The sequence below is a fragment of the Oreochromis niloticus genome, linkage group LG9 (genome assembly GCF_001858045.2).
Source record: "Oreochromis niloticus isolate F11D_XX linkage group LG9, O_niloticus_UMD_NMBU, whole genome shotgun sequence".
Taxonomy (NCBI): Eukaryota; Metazoa; Chordata; class Actinopteri; order Cichliformes; family Cichlidae; genus Oreochromis; species Oreochromis niloticus.
In genome coordinates, this window is record NC_031974.2 from 9,078,243 (window position 1) to 9,101,256 (window position 23,014).

General features: G+C 41.2%; 1 protein-coding gene across 4 annotated transcripts in view; it reads left to right on the plus strand.

Moving 5' to 3' along the window:
• rnf152 (ring finger protein 152) overlaps window positions 1-23,014 on the plus strand; it is a 57,334-nt gene that overhangs the window by 27,119 nt on the left and 7,201 nt on the right. For 3 of the 4 annotated variants that reach the window (XM_019362992.2, XM_019362991.2, XM_025910352.1), the window contains one exon: window positions 8,537-8,614. The exons of the other annotated variant lie outside the window; for it this stretch is intronic. The gene's annotated coding sequence lies outside the window, so the exon portion shown is untranslated. The remainder of the gene's footprint in view (window positions 1-8,536; window positions 8,615-23,014) is intronic. 4 annotated transcript variants of the gene reach the window in all.

Below are 23,014 nucleotides of genomic sequence, written 5' to 3' on the forward strand. Positions count from 1 at the left end.
CTGGTGCTTTGTTAATCAGCTGATTGCATTTGGGTTGCCAGGTTGTCACAAATCCTCTTCAGTCCTCACTTAAAATAAACTGAATGACCAGCTGAAATCTGTCCATCTGTCCATCCGTCTGTCCATCCAATCACCCATCGATTCATCCATCCAACAATCCATCCGTCCATCCATCCATCCACTCACTCATCCATCCACTCACCCATCCATCCACCAATCCATCCATCCGTCCACCCACTCACCCATCCATTCATCCATCCACCAATCCATCCGTCCATCCGCTACCTCCAGCTCATCTGCGGGAAAAATGTAATCTTTCTGGTTTGCCATGGGTCTACCTCACAGCCTCTTCTTGCTACGATATGCCAGGGAGTACTTTGCTCATCCATTCGTTGGAGAAGCTTTTTTTCAGTCACTACCCTATGACCACATAGATCGACCGGTAAATTGTCAGCAGAGCTCTCTTTACCACACCGTTTCTGTACACCATCCGTTTGTCAATCACCCACTCATGAACAAGACCCTGAGATACTTAAACTCCTCCACTTCTATTAGAACTACATTATCTACTAATGTATTCAGACAAGGTCATGTCTGTGTTATATAGTTATTATATACTACACTGGGCTACAATTAAAATTACAAAATGGGCTTTAAATTTGAAACTAGGTCAAGTTTTTCTGCGCCCCCCCAAAAAGAGAGAATATGTAGGACAAATTAGAGGATCTCATCCAGTCTGGTTTGTGATGGTTTCTCTTTGGTATGAGCCACTGCAGTGATGTCACAGTGTGTAGGAGGAAGTGGTGCATTCAAACACAGGGAAATCTCTGTACATAATATTTACATATCACCTGACTTCTGCAGGCTAAAGGACAGCATGTTCTCCTGGTTTCTCTTACCATGGAGGTGTTTCTTTAATACGAGCTACATGTTGTTGACCACAACAGCAACAGCTCCCTCTGTCAGCTGCAGGTCTTTCCGGAAACCAATTGTTTCCCCAGGTTGTCCACTGCCAAGCACGAGAATTGGCTTTACAAAAGGAGCTCTATGAGGCTGAACCAATTTCATCAGAGGCACCTTGAAAGCATGTGTGCACAGGTACCCTTTCACATGTTTGGCCTCAGGAGACACCACTGAAGGTCAAGCGTGTCAGCTGTGAACGTGCAATATGTGTGTTTGTGTGTGTCTGTGTGTTTTGTGTTTGACATTTGCCTTTTGTTTTTTGTTTTTTTTTAATAGTAGCTCTCTCAGCTGCGGGGCTCTTATCTGGTGTGTTGCACTGCTTTAAAGAGAGGGGTGATCTACAGGAGAGAGTGGTGTTGGAGGTGGAGGTAATCAGGGGTTTGTCAGCGGTCGTGTCTGTATGATGTCTGCACAGGTCAAAGGTGCGTCATTCAGCTCATGTGCATGTAGAGACAAGGATACGAGCCTCTCTGCCTCTAGTTTTGTTCTTTGTCTTTCCCACTAACTACCCCCCACTCTCTTTTACACTGCGAAGGATCGTAATACAAGATGGATTAACCTCCCGTTAGACCAGCCAGAATACAACAAGCAGCTGAGATTATTGGAGAAATTTTTTACCGCAGTAAAGGCTTTCATTATTTCCTTTTATCTCCTGAACAGTCATTTGCTAAAGAGTCCACATCTCAGTGTCTCCTATAACGGATGAAATTGCCATTTATTAAACGTGCCACAGTGCTTCGTCTGTCAGCTCCTAAAAACAATACAGTCATCAATCTCAGACGTGCTCTTGGCCGAAGTTTGGTGAATTCAGCATCCTCTCCTACCATACGATGATACTTGAACATTGCTGATATTTGAAAGATTAGCATCTTTCCTGTGCTAATATTAAATAGACTGGTACATATACAGTGCTTTCCCACAATATCTGATAACTTAAAGTGTTTTTAACCAACTATTTATACACTCACTCTGACTCATCAGGGGCAGTTCAGGGTTCAGTATCTTCCCCCAAGGATACTTCAACATACAGCAGTGCTCTGTGTTTGCAACATCATGACATATAATCTTTAGTTTGTTAGCTAACTGTTGTTGTTAGAAGAGTCTTTGTATTACTGATGTATTTTTTTTCAGCTCCATTCTGAATCTTGCATTTGCACTTAATTATGTTTACACTGGAAAGTGTAACTATCTGCCAACTGTATCCTGACAATCAGTCATTAGTCACTCTGACATGTTCATGTGTTTCTTTCTGGTAGTTATTGTGCAAATTAAGTGATACTGAAATTAATCACAGGCAGCCATAGATTGATCTAAAATAGATTCTTTAAGACTTTATCCCCTAAGAAGGTCAAAATCTCCCTTTTTGATTACTGGCACGAATTAAAAAAAAAACAACGCAGCCTTTGTTGGGTCCGTCCATGCCTTGTGCCGGAGTGCAGGATTAAACCACGACTTCAGATGACCTCGACATGCTCGCAGATCAACGCCACGATTCCCCGACAACCTCGGGTGTAATGAGCAACACCTGACACCACGACAACAACACACTGTCAGGCTTTAATCCTGACAAATTGCCACCACTGGTCTGTTTTCTAAAGCCCTTTATCTGCCTCGCCTGCCCATTCACTAACATGCATAAGCTCCACTCTGCATTCTATATCCTCCCCACCAGGGCCCATTATCTTAAGTGAGTGCTGATAGGATGCGAGGATGTCCAAATGAGCAGCAAGAGTGTGTTTGAGATCTGACTCGTAATCTAGCTTGTATAAAAATTGCGTCAGTAATATGTTCTAAATTTTCCTGTATGTGTTAGTATAAACCAAACCTGTATAAGTGAGAGCTGCAGGGCTTTGATGTTGCTACTCAGCTGTCAGACACATCAACTCCATGCTCTTTTTAAACACAGCAAACACAGCGAGCTTGCCAGTGAGGGAGAAGGCATGTAGGAATATCAAAGCCTTTTTATTTGGCAACATCTGGGGACGTTTTCTGGAGGCTGATTGCAACAGAAACTATTGAAAGCTGCCCTTAAAGTGGGAATTATGCACGTCAAGGTTCCTCTGGAGAGGAGTCTCTTTAGCGCTGGCAAGCTGTTTTACAGTCCCCATACTGAGGACTGCTTCTTATTTCAAAACCAGCCCCGTGTTTTCACTTCTACAGAAAAAGGAGAGGCTTCGAGGCTGAGCCGGGTTTTTTTCTTTTCTTTTTGTTGATGTGTGTTGATGTGCAAATAGTCGTCAAAGCCGTAGTTCCCTGTCTGAGGTCGGAAACACTGTGGACACAAGACTGTATATTTCCTTTCTGTTTGGCTCACGTTGCTGATTTAATGGGATCATAACAGATTCTCAAGTCTTGTTATCTCGGCCAGACATGTTCTAATATTTCATATATGTAAAGGTAATAACCTTGCATTCATTTCGCAGATTGCTTTTACAGAAAGGTGATACAATGTATGCCTTAGTCTATCAAATAAGCTCTAAGGGTGCCAGAATTCATCCCTGACAGTATCTATATTTTTTAAGATATTTCTTCTGATCAGTTGCACCAAAAACACAATTCAGGACTTTCTGTGCAGGCTTCACAGCAGCATCAAGTATCACTTGATGCTGCTGTGAAGAAGATGAGTGGAAAGAACAGCTTTCAGTTCTTCCCACTCATTGAGATCAGCTGCAATCTTGTCATGGTCTCAGGGATTGTGAATATTTTTTTCTTTGCTTCCCTCAGTCTTGTCTGTGCCTTTCTCTTTACGCAGTTACTTTTCTGTCTGTGTCTCTTTTATTTCCCGTCTCTGTCTTCCCTCTGGTTAACTGCTCTCACCTGCTGTTATTTCTTTCCTTGCACTGGCATATGTCTTGTTCTCCAATTAGTGCACTTTGTATACACAGTAACTGTCCACTTTGTTAGTTACACCTTGCTTGTACCAATTATGACCTCTTTTTGGCTTCAGAACTTTCTTAATTCTTCATTGCATAGATTCAACAAGCTGTCGTATGTATTCCTCCAAGATTGCTCACAGATTTGCAGATTTATTAGCAACACATCTGTGATGAAAATATCTCATTCCACCACATCTCAAAGATGCTACATTGGATTGAGATCTGGTGATTATGGAGGCCATTTGTGTATGATGAATTCTTTGTAATGTTCTAGAAACCAGCTGTGTGACATGGTGTGTTATCCTGCTATGAGCAGCTATCAGAAGCTGAAAGATGCTCAGTTGGTACCTGGGGACCTAAAGTGTCAAGAAAACCCCCTGCTACTCCACCAACACCAGCCTGAGTGTTGATACAAGGCGGAATGGATCTGTACTTCCATGTTGTTTATCCTAAAAATGACCCTACCATCCAGGTGTAGCAGCAGAAATTGAGATTCATCAGACTAGGCAATATTTGTCTAGTCTTCTGCTGTCCAGTTTTGAATTGTAGCCTCTGTGTCCTGTTCTTCCCAAGAGGAGAGGAACCCAACAGGAAACAGAGACTGTGGTTCTCTAGTGTAAAAGCAAAAGAGGACCACATTGTGTCAAACCTGTGCTTCAAGGTTTGACATGTTGTGCATTCAGAGATGCTCTTCTGCATACCTTTGTTCAAATTCATGGTTATTTAAGTTACTGTTGCAGTCCTCTTAGCTTGAGCCAGTCTGGTCACTCCCCTTTGACATCTGGCATCAACTGAGTGTTTGCACCCTTTTTGTTTCTCGTACCTCAGATGGATTCTCGTCCTTTGTTATGTCGTCTGCTGGTGTCTTATATTTGTGTCCTTTCTCTCAGTGCAAGGATATATTTACAATCAGATGTCTTAGGTTGGAGCCATTACTTGCAGTAACAATACTTTGATCATTTTCTCTTATTCTGAATGGTCATAAAATCTAAACTTTAACTAAACAGCCCCCAACAAAGCTGTTAGAGGACAAAGGGAAGTCGGGGCTGCATGGAAGATGAATTTAGAGAAATCAAAACACGTTTTGGTGAATTAAACAGTACAAATGTGTAAAATTGACTTTATGGTCTTTTTATTAATAAAAATGAGTCCAAATGTTGGATCTTTCACCTTTTCCTAACAGAACTGGATGTTATCATTGATTACAGGTGACACAGTATCTTTCCATTTATTTGTTGATGAGGCTCGTTAAAGAGATCAAGAGGTTACTGTATCGGTTTGCACTGCGTCCTGATGGATTCATTAGTAGTTGTCCTGACCTGTGACTCAGGAGTACCTGCCAATCAGGGTATTGACTCGCTTTGTGTTTTCACCAGCTGAAGGTGTCCACGCTGACATCTGCCTCTGTGGAATATTTCTATCCTAGGCTGAGTGCCAAACAGGTCCTCGGCCTCAACGCAGTCTGTCTCACTAAAAGAGATGAACGGGGAGGGAGAGAGGCAACATCCCGGCCATTTCTCAAAGTCTAAACTGTGTTAGCAGGTGGCACAGCAGGCAGCGAATTTATGAAATACTGTTTAACTTGCTTTTCCCATTTTTATCTATAAACTGACCACGTAGTCCTTCAAAACAATAGCCTTTACTTTCCCTAATGTAAAATATGTTTGAGGAGTTTTGTTTCTTTTGCAGTTTTACAACACAGGCAGCTTTCCTTTGTCCTTCCAGAGACACCACAGCTGCTACTTAAAGATTTCTGCTCTCTGTTCTGGTGTTCCTTCTTTTCCTTGTTTTTAAGATTTCAATTTTCACTTGAAACAGAAGGATTAAATAGTCTTAATTGGTTTATACTCAAAGGATTTAGGATTATAATATAGAGTTACGTCATCTTGCCTGAAAGACAATGTTATTGGGGGTGAAAACAGAGCTTTCTGAGACTGGTGCGTATTGAAAAATATCTTCAAGCACACAGAAACAGAAAGACGGGTTTACCCTGACATATCTGGAGCCTACTTGCTATGAAGAACAATATTGAGTTTTAATTAAGGTTCAGACTGTGGAACGAAGGCCTTTGGTTCTTCTTTGATAATTAGAGATGGCAAAAAACTTTTTCTCTTGAAGATTTTCTCTTGAGGTAAGTGATGCCAGTGCACATCATTTGAGGTTGGAGTCTCAACATAAGATAATGTTGTTGGGTTGTCAGTTTAAGAGCTTTGATAAGCCAGTTATGTTATGTGTGCTACCAAAAAGTGACATTGTTGCTCACAGTGTCTAACTTTGCATTTTATAATATGAGTTTGTTCACTTTCCGGCTGAAAGTTTAGGAGACTAGAGCACAACAATGCCTTGGTCATACAGGCCTAGGCAGGGACCTCCTGGTAACCTCTGGGGGCTAGGAAAAAATGTGCATTCCCATTTCCAAACAATTTTCAAGTGGTTGCTGACCTCGACCCAGTTGCTATAGACAGTTTCAGTTTAGCTCGGTTGTCAGTAGTTTGCATGGTACACGCTGATTTGTCTGCAAACACTCACGAGCTACCCACTGTTTCCAATTTCCAGTTTGGATTGCACTTCTCATATTTACTCCAGCCCGTTCGCCTTCAAAGTAAAAGCTTTACCTTATTGTGGTAACTAACCCTTTTCAAAAGGTGTAACTTCTATAAAGCAAACTTGGGAAAGGAATCAAACTATTCCAAGAGACTTCCTCAAAACTTTCTCAAAAAGATGGAAAAATAAAAGGAACTTAAGGAAACAATAAAAAGATGCAAAACAAGAACATGCTAAAAGAAAACTCATGAGTCACTAACAATAAAGATGCAATCCAGCCCTGAAGAGATGCAGAACAACCACAAAGATGCAAAACAAAAATAATGAGATACAAAGAGACCTCACTTCAAGACTGACTAGAAAGAGATTAAAAAAAAGAAAAAGACAAAGAGGACATAATTAGAAACAAAATGGCCAATGGAAGAGCGGGCGTACTCAGTAGTCATGGTTCGCTCATCTCAGTAGATAGGATTTTTTTTTTTTTTTTTTTTTTTTTCCAATGCATTTATCAGAAAGCAGTATTGATTTGTACCAGTACCTTAAAACACTGGAATTTAAGGTGATATTTACCACCCTGCTCTCAGCGATTTACAGCTGGATTCAGAGCAGAGTTTCCTGTTGTTATTTCCCTCCATCCCAGTCGACACATGCTGAATTTTACTGAGGGGAGGGCAAGAGAGGAAAGTGAGCCGAACTGGAAATCGCATTACACGTTTCCGCAAGGACTTGGAGGGAAAACAACCTGTTGTTGTTGTTGTTGCTGATGCCAAACAGAAAAACCCTCGAGCAAGTGTCAAAGTGGCACACGGTTCTTTTTCATCCTGTGTCAGAAAATATTCCAACTTGTTCACACGTGTAACCCCAACCTGACAGCTTTTTCAGAAGTAAGATTGGCAGGAAGTTATTTTTTTTTATGAAACATGTATAAATGTTGTTGTGTTGAAAGTAAAAGCATGAAAAGACAAAAACTGTGATGTTTTCCACATTTTCCCAAACCATCAGATATACTTTAATGCCTGTTTACAATATGGCTTACTGAGCTGTCATTGGTAAAGGACACAGTTCATTTCTAACATCTGTCTTTGGACCAATTGCTTGGCAACAGCACATACTCCATCATCCTACGACTTCGTCATCTCAGGCCACTCAATCCTCCTCGAGGCTTTCCATGTTATTCACAATGATGTTCCTCTGTTTCATTAGCATGTTAAATCTTGATTGCATTAAATGGAAAGTGGCTGGTATGCATTTGCTTTAATGGTGGTTCGACACGATCGCAGCTAATGGGTCGGACATCACTCTGAAAGGAAAATAATCCACCATTTAAATACAACTTATTATAGGGAGGAAATTAATGCATGAAGGTTAAACTTGCTGTTGGATAACACAGGACCTGTGGAGTGCCTCTTAAGAGTCGGGGACATTACACAGCAGATAATGACGTGTCTGAGCGCTAATAGTGAACGTAAAGATGAGTTTCACAGGTAGACATTTTCTTATCTAACACCTGTGATCTAATATATTTTCTTATTTTACTGTAAAGATGAGATTTGTGTTTGTGAAGTTGAGTTTGAAACATGATTTTGTTTTTATGTCAATAATAATTAATGCTAAGCTTTACCCATCCATGACTAACTTCTTTTTAACATTGTGGATTGCTCCCTTTTTCAAAAAAAGTCTAAGTGTCTCAAGATCTTGATGAAGAGTGATTGGATAGCAAATCTGTATTCAAACACTCAGCAGTGGTCTTGAGCTTTAGGTAGAGACCAAAACAATAAAGTTTGTCTATAGTGTGGCTGAGTTCAGCCCAGATTGAGGAGTTTGTGGACTAGATTTGGTGATCTGCTCAGGATCTGTTAGTCATCTGAGCATGTCAGCTGGGTAGGGAACACCAGGGTTGGAACCAGTGATGTTATTAAGCCATAAATAGACATAAGTTATTTTTGGCAGTTCTTCAGCGATCAGAGGCCGATCCCCTCAAACTGCAGGTGTGCCTGACCTGAGATTCTTTAGCAAAATATGAAAGAAGTGGATCATTAGCTCACTCCAGGAATACAGGCTTTAACCCCCCACCTTCCTCAGGCCTCCATAGAGGCAGCTCTTAAATCAGGGCCAGTACTGACATTTTGTCTTTTGTCCTTTTCTCCTAACAGCGATCCTTTTGGACCTGATTTATTTATGGTTTGGGCACCACGACTGATCGGAATAACTTGGAATCTGCTTCTGTCTGGGTGAGTTTGTAAACCCTAAAGACACTAGTTAGACTCTGGTTTGCGTTTATTTTCTCTGCATGAGGTCATGTCAGCCATAAGTTATACTTGAAATCACAAATTTTAAACTCTGCTCTTTACTATATTTAGTCTTTTATGCTAAAAGAGAATGAAAGATAAACAAAAGACAGAAGGCACAACATGGCAATACTCAACCTTTTAGTGCCAGAAATGATAGCTGATGTGTATGAGAGTGAATTTGTTGACTATTTTAATATTGCATAAGTCTTAACATTTCAGACATTGCAAATACAGACTATATTTGACCTTAAAACCTGCTGTCCTACAGAAGTTGTGTAGTATTTAGAAGGAAGTACTGCATTTAATGAGAACAAGCATTAAAGTCAAACTATAGTTCATGAATTAATGATTATGGAGGGCATAATAACGCCATACTTACCGGCTTTAAGAAGCTTGTACTTGTAAGCATGAATTGCTGAACTATGGTTACCTGTAGTTTGTCTGTAAATCTCATTAACTACCAGCTGAGTAGTCGTAAAATTTGGAAAACAAAAAACCCCAAAGAGTGTAACACAAACTGGAAATGAAGGTTCCAGTTTGTGTTACAAAAAAGTTGCTCCCTCTAAAATATGGTGGCACGCCTTTTGCTTTCATGGTGAACTTTCTTCATATGCGGTTTGCGTCGCACTTTTTCACTACAGCTCAGAGAAGAGCAGGACAGTATCTGTAGACAACTCCGTCACTTCTATTCATACTACAACTACAACTGCAGCAATATGCTAGAATATAAATGTTTCTCTTGTGACTTTTGGTTGCCACAGGATCACGGACTGATCTGGCGTGACTCAGTTTTAGCAAACACTCAGAAATAGTCAGGTAATGCAAATTTTTCCCCTCACAACTGGTGGTTTACAGCTGGTTGAGGACCAATCTCTGGGCCTTATTCTCTTGATCCCAGATTTCCAACATTACCAAAGGTAACTTCATGTGGTTAGTGGTCACATGTCTGCAAAAGGCTTTCACCACAATTTCTTTAAGACACATATTTCTCCCATAGATTTCAATTTGGTGTCTCTCTCTAATCAGACTCATAAGAAACCCGTCTAAACTCTGCTGGTGCCATTATTCTACCGAAATGAAAATTTTCATTTACTTCATAATGATAAGGTAAACCTTGATATTGCAGCAATTAACGCTGAGCAAAACAAAAGGAAAATATTTGTTTACGTTCTGTGAAATAATTAAGTTGTCACAAAGCATTAAATTACACTGAAATATGCAGAATTAATCCTCAGGCCTTATTCTGGTTTTCTTCTGCGTGTGGGAGTAGACGACATTTGTTTGGGTTCGCCCATAATTAACGTGTCAAAGCGCCAGCGACGATATAGAGGTGTTAATGGTGACAAGGTGACATGTAAAGGTTTGAGGGCAGCTCTAAAAATATGCCGCTGTCACCTCATCAGTTCTCCCACCTCCGGTCGTTTCACCGACGCCCTCGGAGCGAGTCTTTGACAAAACATCCACGATATGACAACCCGTGTCTCCTAACAACGTGCCACGGTTTCCAAACGCGCTTCAAACTGACTGACAGACTCTTGAAAGCGTTAGCTGGCAGCGCTGCCGTCGATGGATGTGCGAGCCAAGGTGCAGGTTGAAGAGGAGGCGATACGTGTGATGACTCTCTAATCGACCGTTTCTTTTTTTCTTCTTCTTTTTTTTCCCCTGAATGTTTTCCTGCCGAGCTTCTAAAAAACACTCAAGCTTGGTGTTTTTTAGAGCTTGTGCAGTGGAAATGCTGCAAATGGACGCACACACACATGAACACCTACACCAACACGCACACAAATTCCTGCTGTGCTGCTTCCTGATGTGCGAATGAGCTCATACTGAGGGATCAGGGGTCGAGGTGCATTTTCTCAGGTACCAGAGAGCCTTATTTACCACTTCCTGTCAGGCTTAAAACCCACAAATCAGGGCACAAACACACATAGATGGAGAAAAGCTCTTCTTCATACACCTGTGATTATGAGGTGGTTTTTTTTTTTTTGGTTTTCTCAAATGTCTTCTCACAGCCTCAAGGCCTGTCCTTAAATGCCATCACCTTGCCTGTGAACTCTGTTATTTAATAAGTGAATCGAAGTGTTTCATTCTGCAGCGAGATGTGCTCCATTTGAAGACCTGATGGTACAAAATGATTTCTGCCATGAGAGGAAAAAAGCACATTATGAGCTATGAGTCATCTGGAGACTGCATTAACCTCTGAAAGTTTTTCTTTGTTTTAGAAATATTATTCAAACTTTTTTTTTCCAGGAAACAACATAAAATAATAACAGTGCCATTGTCCCACAGTTGATAATTTGAAGTGATCCTCATTTACATAATTTCTGTAAGCAGATTAGCTTAATTAAAACTGTCAGTGCTGTTTTGAAGTTTAGCCAGAGCTGCTGCGCTTGCCTTTATCTCCAAGCTCCTGGATCTTTATTTGAATCTGCAGATGCAGATCGAGCCTCCGGCTGCTGAAGTCGCAGCGATGACCTTTTTCTGCTTTAAAAAGCACATGTTTTCTCAGGATAGAGATGCCTCTCATCAAAGAGCAGAGAGGAACATTGATTAGTTTTCCAGAGGGAGTTTTTTGGACTTACTGTGACCTCCGTGAAAGTTGAAAGGATGCATCATGCCTATGTTGTAGTCATAGGCAGTTTAAAGGATGGATGAAGCTTCATGGGCTGAAACGTGAAGCCAATGCTGAAAGCGACTTAAACTGGGCTTCTTTTTAATGGCCAGCAGTAGTTGAGTTCTCTGCTCAATTGATCTGCTATTTCAGTAAAAAGATTTTTGAGGCTTTTATGAGGTCAGTGTGCAAGTTTATAGTCTCATGCATTACAACGTCGTTGTAGTCAGAAAAGTTGATAAACCAGGGAAAGCATCCAGTTTCATGATGGTGACTGCAAAGATTGTCAACTCAAGTCTTATAACCAGTCTGTGGGTTCAGTAGAAGTGTGCTTTCTGGTCTTATATTTATTGAAGAAAGACATACATTTAAAAATAAATCTGTTTTCAGTTTATAAGATTGAATTATCCATCTCTAATATTATGGACTCTCTAACTCACTGTAAATCATCCTGGGATGAATTGTTGTTACGCTTTATAATTAAACTACAGTTGAAACTGAAATGCAGCTGGCATTAGTTTTGTCTAAATTCTAACTGGCTTTTATAGCTGATTTTAAGTTTGCAGTCACTTTTTTTTTTTTTTGTACCTGGAGAGAGGTACTGGATGAAGTCAGTTCTCACCAGGTAACCTCCCAGCATTGCGGGAGTTGATGTGACGGACAGTCATGCACAGGCAGACCCATGCTGGTGGAGGGGGTGGAGGGAATCCATCCAGCAGCTCTGCCAGCTCTGACTCTCTCTGGCTTCTCAAGCTGGAAATTGCCATAATGTATCCTGCAGTGGTTGGCTGCACAGACCTCTTTCAGGCGCTCCATCTGCTCTGCTGACACACATATACACAGTGCAACACTATCACATTATGTGTGATGCACAGAAAGAAACATGCAGATACAACAGTGTCAGCTAATGTGTGCAGGTAATATATGCTTAAATACACAGAGAAAAACGGTATGATTACTAATGTGGACTCAGGTTTGGTTAAGCTGCTGTTGTAAAACCTGAGTCAAGCACACAGCATCTCTACTTTTTCTTCACTCTCTGTCTGTCTTTACTGTTGAAAGCAGCACAGTAACCCAGCAGCTAGCTGGCATTACCCATCATGCCTTGTGACAGTGTATGTTTATCAGATTACTATATTGTCATTGTGTTTGGTCTGTTCAATAGGCTTAGCTGCAGATGATTAATTCTTCTTTTGCATTATGATTTATATCATTTAGTGTAACAAGGAAAAAAAAAAAACTTCCCCATGTTCTTTTTGGCAAGACTAGTGACCAATAATAAAATGTGCCCATGACATTTTAAAAGCCACATTTTATATCTTTTCTGTTCACCAGTACTCCAAAACCCAAAATCCCACATGTACTGATTCTAATTTTCAAGAGTAAGGGTGATGTGCAGAGCTGTAGCTACTACAGAGCAATAAAGCTGATGAGCCATGCCATGAAGCTATGGGAAAGAGTTGTTGAAGCTAAGTTAAGGGGAGAGGTGATGATCAGCGAGCAGCACTACTGCTGCAATGTTTCCTTTGAGGGTGTTGATGGAGAAGTAAGAGAGGCCAGAAGGAGTTTCATGGTGTTATTGTGGCTCTAGAGAAAGCATATGATAAACTACAAAGAGAGGAACTGTGGTACACCATAACGAAGCCAGGAGAGGCAGAGAGGTAAGGGGTGGTGCAGGACGTGCATGAGGACACCGAGACAGTGGTGATGTTTGTGGTAGGAGTGACAGATGGGTTCTAGGTGGGGGTGGGATTACATCACAGATCTGAGCACCTTTTTTGTTTGCAGTGGTGGTGGACAGGCCTCATCCCACCCGGCTCAGATGAGGCCGGGCGAGAGTCTCTGTGGACTATGATGTTTGCAGATGATATTGATGTGTAGTAAGGGTAGGGAGCAGGTGGAAGAGAGCCTGGAGAGGTGGAGGTATGCTGTAGGGAGAAGAGGAATGAGTGTCAGTAGAAGCCTGAAAGAATACATGTGTATGAATGAGAGGGAGACGGGTATAACAAACAAATAGTAAGGTGGATAAAATTTACATAGAAGAGACAGTGGAGAAGAGAGGCAAAGAAGAGAGTCCAGGCAGGGTGGAGTGGGTGGAGATGACAGAAGGATAACAGCAAGAATGAAAGGGAACATTTACAAGATGGTAGATGGAAGATTCGGAGACGGTAGCATGGACAAGACAGGAGGCCAAGCTGAAGATGATAAGATTTTCATTGTGATTTCCATTGAGCAGAATGGACAGGATAAACGAAGAGCACATCAGCTCAGGTTAAGCGGTTTAGAGACAAAGTTAGAGAGGAAAGAGTTTGGACAAGTGCACAAGAGGGATAGTGGATGTATTGGACGAAGGATGTTGAAGATAGAGGTTCCTGACAGGAGTAAAAGAGGAAGACCACAGAAAAGGTTCACGGATGTAGTGAAGGAGGACATGCAGACAGTTGTTAGGACAGGTGAGATGGAGGCAGATGTGGTGACCGTTAAAAGGAATAGCACAAAGAAGATGAATGAAATTATACCACACAGGACTGTACAGAACCTGATAACTTTTTAGGTGTGTCCCACTTAACCCTTTGGCCTCTGCACTGTTCCCATTAGGCCCATTCAGTATTGCCTCCATGCCCACTAAAATCAAAAACTGGTCCTCATTCTGTACTCTGCTCTTGAGCCCACACTCAAATATGTACTGTAAAATGTAACGTCTCAAGGACAGCCTGTTCTTTGCCCTTCTCGCCTGTGCAGTTAACATGAAATGCGTATGAAAAATGGGCCGCTGTTTAACGTAATTGATGAGTTTTGGATTAAAACACACACAGACACACACCCATACACACACAGCTACTTGAGCTTTAACCCCAGCAGCTCCTGCTTGACCACTTCAGCTTCAGTTAAATGTACTCTGGAGGAGAAGTGTTGAGACCCATCCAGACTTGTGATGTGTGGGAGAGAAAATCGACACAGCAGCTTTGTGCAAACGCTGCCTCAGCACAATGCCTGCAGTCCTGACACACAGCAGAGGAGGGCACGTTTGATTTGGCATGTTTATTCGCACTGTAACATTTATGTTGCTGCAAAGAGCCTGCAGCTGAAAACATGAAAGTTGATGGAAAGATTAAAAAAAAAAATGGAATACGTTAGTGACGATTAGCTGCAGTAAAATCAACACTTTATCCCCATTTGTCTGTCATGTCATGGAATACATTAAAGGGGTGATGTTGGCACTCTGGAGCTATGCTGGTCAGTTTATTTGACACTGAAGGCGACACAAGTAAATATGTTTGGGCACAAAAAGCAAAGTGGGGTGGAGGTGAGAGATGAGTTCCAGCAGTGAGCTACATCAGCATCTGTCTGTGTTATTAAAAGCAAATCTGGATGCAGTTGTGGATGAATAAGTGGGTTAACTGGATGAAACTGGTTTTTCACAGGTTGAATTGATAATTTTTTAACAATGGTAGCAGGGCCACAGCACAGATTTCCACACTAATTTTCACACTAATCAGTAGTAACCTATTGCAGTGACCCTGGAGGCAACACTGCCATTTCATAAATGTTTGCCGGGGAGAAAAGGTCACGGAGGAATGCAGGTGCTACAGCTTTTTGATGTTGGCTGGAGTTGTTCATTCATGATAGAGGATCAGAAGTGAGTTTATTGTTAGGAAGCTGCTGCAGAAATACGTTTTCAGGGTTTTCCGGGTTGTTCTGACTCAACTGACGAGTTACATTCATTGACAACGTTATGAAGGACACCTGCACAACTCCTCGTTGATGCAAATATGTGATTGGCAGCAATTTAGCATGCAGATATGGTTGAGAAGTTCTGGTGTGAGTATTTCATAAACTGTTAGCAGTAGCTCAAATAACCATTTATTACATCCAATCTATCCAGAAGAACATCAGTGAATGCACAACAAATCAAAGCTTGAAGCTACAGCAGCAGAAAACCACACTGAATGGCACTCCTGTCAGCTAAGAACAGGAAACTGAGTCTATAATTCAAACAGGCTCACCAACACTGGACAGCAGAGGATTAAAGACATGCTGTCTGGTCTGTTGAGTCTCTGCTGCAACACGGTGGTAACATGATGGTAGGCTCAGAATTTGGCTTAAGTAACATGGAAGCATGAATCCATCCTGCCTTGTTTCAGCAGTTCAGGCTGCTGCTGGTGGTGTAATGGTGTGGAGGATATTTTCAGATTGTTTAAATTCTGGCCTCTCATCAGATTTATTATCTTCATAAAGTCTGTCAAATTGTCAAAGACCTGATTTGGAAGCAGTGACGTGAGAAAATCATAAGTCATGATCAGTTGTTCTCATAAAGATTATGACGTCCAAAGGCAACGATTTATTGCACACTGTTCTGTTTGATTTGACATTAATTAGCTTAATTTTCATTTCTACTTGTACTGGGTGAGTGCTTAAATTTTCTCATTTTTAGACTTTTAGATACATGAAACCGTGTGCAGTCCTCCTGACAGTAAAGTTTATGGTTCAATTTGTTGTGGTCTTCAAAGTAAAAAGAAAAATTAAAAATAGATCAGTTTCTAATTACAGTCTAAATTTTTTCCAACCTTAATCTGGGCAAATCTGGTTGAAATCTGACAAAAACAGTGAGCTGACAGCATTGATTTAATAATTTTTTTTGAAAATGTCATTTCGTTAATGTAGAAAACACTTCAATTCGTAAGAGATCTGTTTAGCAGTGACATAGGACCCTTTAGACACATGAATGCAAAATTTGTGTTTTAGTTGAAGCATCTTTTTGGCTCTTGTGGGTCCAGGTGTTGCTTTTTATTTGGTCTCACCTGAGTTTTATTGTCTGTAGTATTTTAAAAACCAAAAATGCCAAAACAAACTATCAACCCTTTCAGGAATTTCCTTTGTCATCTGCTCTTTCGTCTCCCTCGAGCTCACACTGTACATCATCAGCTCACTGACATTTCATGGGTGCAAACCGCCGGATTAGCAAAGCTCTCCCCAACGCCGCTTCCAGCTTCTTTATTATGTCGGCTATGTGGAGCTGTGGCTGTTGTAACTGTGCCTCTTGTGGTTATTTTTAACTCCTGTCTGCAAGAACGAACACTTTCTGTCCTCCCCCTCGATTGTGTGCGGAGGCCCCGTGGGGAGGGGGTGTTTTCTGTTGGTCACTCCCAGAGGACCGCAGGCGCGATGGGCCTATGGAGGCTGCCGCTCGGTCACTCTGCATCATTACTAAATCAGACATCATTCCCTCCTCCCACGCAGCAAACTTTCCTTCAAACAAACCGTCTCCAGGTGCGCTTCAGTCTCAGGTCGCTGCTGTTTAACGCTGCTCCTGAACCCTTTTGGGGATATTTCGTTGTTGCGTATCCACAGCATGTAGGTGTGACAGTAAGTGGGTCAGCCAGGTTGTCCTGGTTACAGCTCAGTTGAATCGATAAATCATATTGTTAAGTCGCAGCCGCGTTTGGTCCTCCAGCTCCTCGCTGTTATTTCATGACCTCACAACGCTCCTCGAGAGCAGACGAGGACTTTTTTCCCCTTACAGGCTGAGAAAATGATACCGCATGGCTGATTCTCCATTATCATCCCTCCCCATTTTCAGGGAACATCAACAACAAAACAACTAAAATCCAGACATGACAGATTGTGACGATGATGGTGACAGATTTTGGACAATGGTGGCGATGGATTTTGGAAAATTAATCCAAAACATAAATAATCAGTGCTAATTATAGACACTGACTTTATTTAATCCCACACTGGGGAAATTCACTCATTACAGCAAGAGACAGGATAAAATTAGAGATGTATTCGAAAAATAAAAATATTTAAAAACATAAATAAGAAAAATAGCATAGTGTACGCAAAAATACTATACTATGCACAGACGGTTATAATTTACAGTAAAATACACCGTGGTGGTGGTGGTTGTTTACATAAAGTGCAGTGGAAATAATAATGATACACATGTACTTCTATCCTGTGTGGGTATTGTACAAGAACTGTAACTGATTTTCTTCTATAATATTAAAACTAAAAAAAAAAGAGCTTCCTTTATTCACACAAATGTTAAAAAAAAGGAGCAAAGTTACATTATCCTCACTTTGAGATAAAAGTATACAAATTCATGCTTCTGGAAAATAAAGTGAATCTAAATGCCTAAATGGTGCTGCAGGCAATGTAAAAGATAGACAAAGCTTTCAGGTCTGCAAAGTTAAGCTAACAGAGAAATATGTTAGACCTGTACTCTGTTAAAGACCACTAGGGGTCTGTGGGAAAAGAGCCTTCTGCTGACCTCTGTGAACACTTTAAAGAGGAGTTTGTGGGCTCTGTCACAAACAGAGGTCGCTCTGTGCTGTATCCAATCCCGAGTCTCCTCTTCTGCCCACTCCCCAGCTGAACTATGCTCACACTCCGCTGAACGATCCGAGCGTGAGCACACATCAGTTCGTCTCTACTTTTTCCATGGAAACACTCACTCTTGCAGTTACAATTGCAATTTAGTTTAAAGCTTTAAAGCTAGCTACACAATCTGAAGAATGACCTTTTTATCACCAAAGAGAACAAAGAGAACGGCTAAATCTCACAGCCTGACTGGGCTAGACCCAAAACCATCAGGGTAGATGCCAACGGCAATCATCCCTTAGCCCAGAGGTTCCAAAAGTGTGGGGCCCGCCCCCTAGGGGGGGGCGCCGTATGGGAAAAAAAAAAAAAAAAAAAAAAAAAAGAATGCTTGGACACTGCTAGAATAATGGACAGATTTTTGACGGGGCTCCCACACAAGATGAAACATCACCAAATATGTTTCCAAACCAACTTCCTTCCAAGCCAAAGACTAGAAAATAGTGTGAAGCATATCTTCCCTTTGGCTTCACCTGCACAAGTGCCAAGGTACGTCTGCCCTGCAGAATTAGTTTTCCCTGTCGGGAGCAGCGCTGGGCTCTCCAAATCACGGACAAACAGTATCCCACATTCGTGATTTTTAGTTCACAAACACTTGTTGTAATGACTAACTACTCCTGACATTTTGGACATGTTAGCTCTTTATACAGTAAAGTTACAGTGGGATACAAAAAATATCAGGCTGCCACGATTTGTTCCCCCTTTCCAAATCACGGACAAACAGTATCCCACAGTTGTTTGTGTTTTTGAACCCATTTTGCACAGAGAGGCATTTTTTGATAAATGTATTGATAGCAATGTTGAATATTATTACACAGGAAAAAAAACAACTACACGTAAAATAATCACACCGTGACGCCTCTGCCTTTCTAAATGGAGGGACAGTAACTGCGTGTGTATATGTAAGCGTGTAAAACCTGAAGATTAACAGTATTAATACTGTTAATCTGACTATCTTCAGTCTGTATCTGCCATTCTGCAATTCATCTCATGTAAACAATAACGTGGCGCACAGCGTGACGTGAAAAAAAGGCACACACCTTTGACGTTGCGTGACGAACTCTGTAATCCTCGTCCACACATAAACGCAAAAACTGAGTTTTAAAAAATCTCCGTTTTCGGTGATTCGAAACGCCGTTTACGTGTGGACGAAAGGCCCAAACGCATGCGTTTTCAAAAATACATGTGTAAGTGTGGACGTAGCATAAAAGAGTTAGTAGTGTATTTTATTACTACCTGTAATTTATTGCAGTTTACTTTTGTTTGTTTAATTGTTGACTAAATGTTTGAGGTGTGAAATAAAACACAATGGAGTTTGAAAACAAAATATGGGTGTGTGTGGTTGGAGGATGTGTTTGTGCGCGGGGGTTAGGTGTTGGGGGATCGCAAAGATTTTTCTTGTAAAACAAAGGGGGGCCTAGCAAAAAAAAGTTTGGGAACCACTGCCTTAGCCCAAGTGGGGCCAATGTCCTCCTAAGTCATCTAGTTGTTGCAAGCAGATGCACTTAACAGTGTTTGTACTTATGTATTAAAATTACATTTATTTTTTTTTTTAGCCCTTCCCAGGCCTCATATTTTACACAGCTACAGAAAGAATGCTTTAATTAACATTTGAACACAAACACACCAGAAGTTGATAACTGCTACAGCAGTCATGGTGGTCTGTTACTGTCTAACCCTTAATAAACACAAACATTGTTTATATGTGGATTATAATGTGGCTTCAAGGTCTAAACACAGTATAACAGCACAAGGAAATTAATGAAGTGTGCGAGTGTGTGGAAGTTTCTGTAGTCAAAATGTTATTATTCTGATTTGTTATTATATTATTAAATTAAACAAGTGTGTGAACAAAAAGTAAAAGGCACTGAGTGAAAAATTTAGGATAAATGCAATAAATAAGGCTCATCGTTTACATTAACAGATCTAATGATTTATAGTAGTTTGTATAAATGACCTCAGGAACCACCAACCACTGACCTTACACACACACACTGTGGTTGGCCAGTACTGGACTCACAAACCACAATAGTAGCAGGTTGTGTCGATGCAACATTTCCTGAGAGTTACATTTCCAGGGAGAGTGATGTCAGGTTACATTGTAGGGTTTCTGAGGGGTTTTGTGGTTATGACTTACTCCAGTGTAGGTTTAACAAGCATAAATCCATCCCCTGTCAGCCACGGGGCGATGGATTAACACAAACTCTTAAATACTTCCAAAATAAAAGCTTTACTCATGACTCCCTGCCTAACGTTGAATGTTCGGTGCAGGTGAATCCAAGATAAAGTCATATTTCATGACCCAAGACGGTAGGCCATTCATTCAAACCTGTTATCGTATCAGTTTTTTTGACATGTTGATTAAACTAAAGTGCACTTTTCTTATTTTACAAGCCTATGCCGTATTTTTGTATCATGTGGCTTTATTTTTATCAATGGCATCTACAAAATGCATAGAAAGGAAAAGGCCAAAGGGAGGAGAGCAAAAGGCCAAAGGGAGGAGAGGAAAAAAGTCACTTGGAAAGTGAAAATCATGAACTGATGTAAAGCAGAGGAGGAAAGGATTTGCAGTCAGAAGGGAAGAAAAGAGGAAGGCAAAAGGGAGAGCGACTGGGTGTATGGGAATATTGAGCCACAAAGCATTTATGTCAGATCAAAGCTAATCCTTATCTTTGGGAGAAGGATTCAGTAATACCCTGGGCTGTCTTTCCCCCCCTCAAGGGCAGGTTTCTGTCTCCATCTCTCTGTGCTGTTCTTGCTCACTTTTCCATGGAACTAGGGGAAATTTTCTGCACCTTTTCCCAGCTTTGACTCAGTGTGGAGAAACTGGGTCAGCTGGGGAGTGCAGAGTGAGGAGGAGGAGGAGGAGGAGGAGAAATTGAGGGTCTAGCCTCCAGACTCAGCTGGGGAGGGAGTTTTGCCTCAGGGGGTGCTGGTGCTGCTCCTGCTGAAGGCAGAGGAGGGAGGCGGGGCAGCCGAGTCGATGATGTTGATGAACGTGAATAAGCGGACTACGGAAACTAGTGATGATCCACGACAGGACTCTCTTAAAACCTCATCATAACTTTCCAAAGGAAAGTGTAACATTGTACCAACATACTTGTGGACTTCCCTAATAAACCTTATTGTAGGTCTGCGATATTGTTATTTAGCCAAATGGTCATTACTACATCACCTTCTGGCCTGATGCTTTCTGATGCTAAGGCTTGCTGACTAGTTGCTGAGTGGTAGTGAAACTGAAAAAAGTGAAACTCTAACGGAAAGTGAAGAACATTCACCTTCAAAATATCTGTGCATGGAATTCACCATCTTCCATCAAATTGTCATACTGGTGAATCCCTAAAAACTAAAGCTAAACAGAATCAGTAATCATATTCAGAAAACAGGTTAAAGGTTTTGCAAATCTGGGAAGGGTTTTGTTGCTTCTTTATTCTGGAAAGCGTTCGTTTAGGTGGCTCAACCCTCTGATCAGGATTCCTCTCGCATGCATCCCTAAGGAGGTGTTCTGGTTAGGACAATTTGGAGGAAACCCCAGGGCGAACCTTGAATACACTGGAGGGATTAGGCTTCCCATCTGGTTATGCAGGATCCCCCAGGAAGAGCTGCAGGATGTGATTATGCATGAGGGTGCCTAGGCTACCCTTTTTTCTTTTTTTTTTTCTTTTTTTTTAATGCATATATTGATGACTCAGTCAGTGAAATTATTTAAAACAGACCAGCCTTTTTCTTGTTGTTGTTATTTAACGCCACTCAAGGTCGAATGTGATCATCTGTTTTCACTCAAGTGAACCAAACTAAAAGAAGACTGAATAAAGCGCTCCAAGCATACTTAGTGTGAACTCATTCTTATCTGTCACTGCTACATCATTGTCCCCACAGGGCCAGAGGATGAGTTTAATTGCCTAAGATCTTGTTTTTGATAACAGTGTGAGATGCGCAGTGTTGCAGGGCAATCAGTGGTCACCTTTTTCCCATTTCTGTCAACACGTTTTTTTGCCAACCCCCCCCCCACCATTTTCGCCCTCGATGTCGGCCCACAGTCATGCCCGGAGGGACGCCGACGCCGCTGAGATGGCAGCGTAGAGAAAGATAGATGCACCCTTCCCTCCTCAGCAGTTTTCACACTTGACAATCTGAGCGAAAAAATAAAATATAAAGTCGGCAGGGCCCTGTTTGGTATTCATTGTTTCCTTGGTGCTATTTTGACAGGGTTTAATCATCTGCAAAAGCAAACTATCACAGCTTCCGCATGGATTAACACGGTAGAGACGTGATTATGCAGGAGGAGGAGGAAGAAACTGTTTATGGAGTTTGTGGCCTGAAGGAGAAAAGAATTAGCCGTGGTTAACAAAGATACCGAGGCGACGAGTCTTGTGAACTTGTCCCTTTCTGCAGTCCACTGCTGGTTGATGTGTAGAGTCACGACTCCTCATCTTTCATGATGCATTGTTGCATTTTGACCACTGCCCTTACACCTTCCCTTCTCCTAGGTTTATCTGTGCATACGTCACATCGGTTCCTTTTGCTGATTCATGTTGCATTTAGTGATTTGACATGACTCTTACAGCATGTTTGCGATTTCTGAAAGCTCCTCTAATACAGAGCTCCAGCCGCACAGTTTGAAGGTCCAATAAGAGCAGCAAACGATGGCATTTGGTTAATTCTCCCTGTGATTTTGTTTTTGCTACAGTGGCAAGCCGATTGCACAAAACTAATTTGTTTTGTCAACCTGAATGCAAAATCCAGAACAGGAGGTACTCATTAATTGAACCACAATGCATGCATGGTTTACAGACAATTATGAGATAGGAGGCTGTCAAACCTCCTCAAAATTAGATCCAGCAGATTAGTATTTTTTAATAGATTAAACAAACATTGAACATTTAGGAAGAAGTTGGATGTTTTATATTTATCAGTTAAAGTTGCTTCGATATCTAAAATCATCGGAGTCAATCATATTTAAACATATTGTTAATTAATGCCACAGGAAGTTGTAAACAAAGTGAGAAGTCCAGTACAGTTCTGCATTAGTTTGACCGAGAAAGTGAAGAATTACACAATAAAGTCAGAGTAAGCTGATATATAACCGCTTATTGGAGCAATGCATAATCACATTCAGCACAGGCATGTGGACGTTAAACCGCCATGAAAGATGGCTCTTAGCATTAGCAACACTAATCACGTATAAAAGCAATATTTTAACCTCATCCATGAGATTTTAATAAGTTTTGAGTGTCAAAAAGTCAGATTTTTGCAAAACTGCTATTTCAAACCTATAGTTCCTATGAAGGTCACATAAAACCATTCAATACAGGCACACAACAAAGCACTCATTATAAAATACATAT